A 216-nucleotide genomic window follows, 5' to 3' on the forward strand; every position below is an offset into this window, starting at 1 on the left:
CATGCCTATCACAGAGGCCAAGAGAGTATGTGGGCTGTGCCTTGGGGGTAGAGGATTGCCCATGAATCATTCAGCCTGGTTAGGGCAGGTGCCACGGGCAGAGGCTGCTCAGTGCTGAGAGCAGGGGAAAGGTGCTGGGCCCAGGGCCCACGCCGGGCCTGGCAGGCAAGCACGTGACTGTCCAGGGCCCTCCCCCGGCCCACTGGCTGCCTGCCT

The sequence above is a fragment of the Sus scrofa genome, chromosome 2 (assembly GCF_000003025.6).
Source record: "Sus scrofa isolate TJ Tabasco breed Duroc chromosome 2, Sscrofa11.1, whole genome shotgun sequence".
NCBI classification, from domain to species: Eukaryota; Metazoa; Chordata; class Mammalia; order Artiodactyla; family Suidae; genus Sus; species Sus scrofa.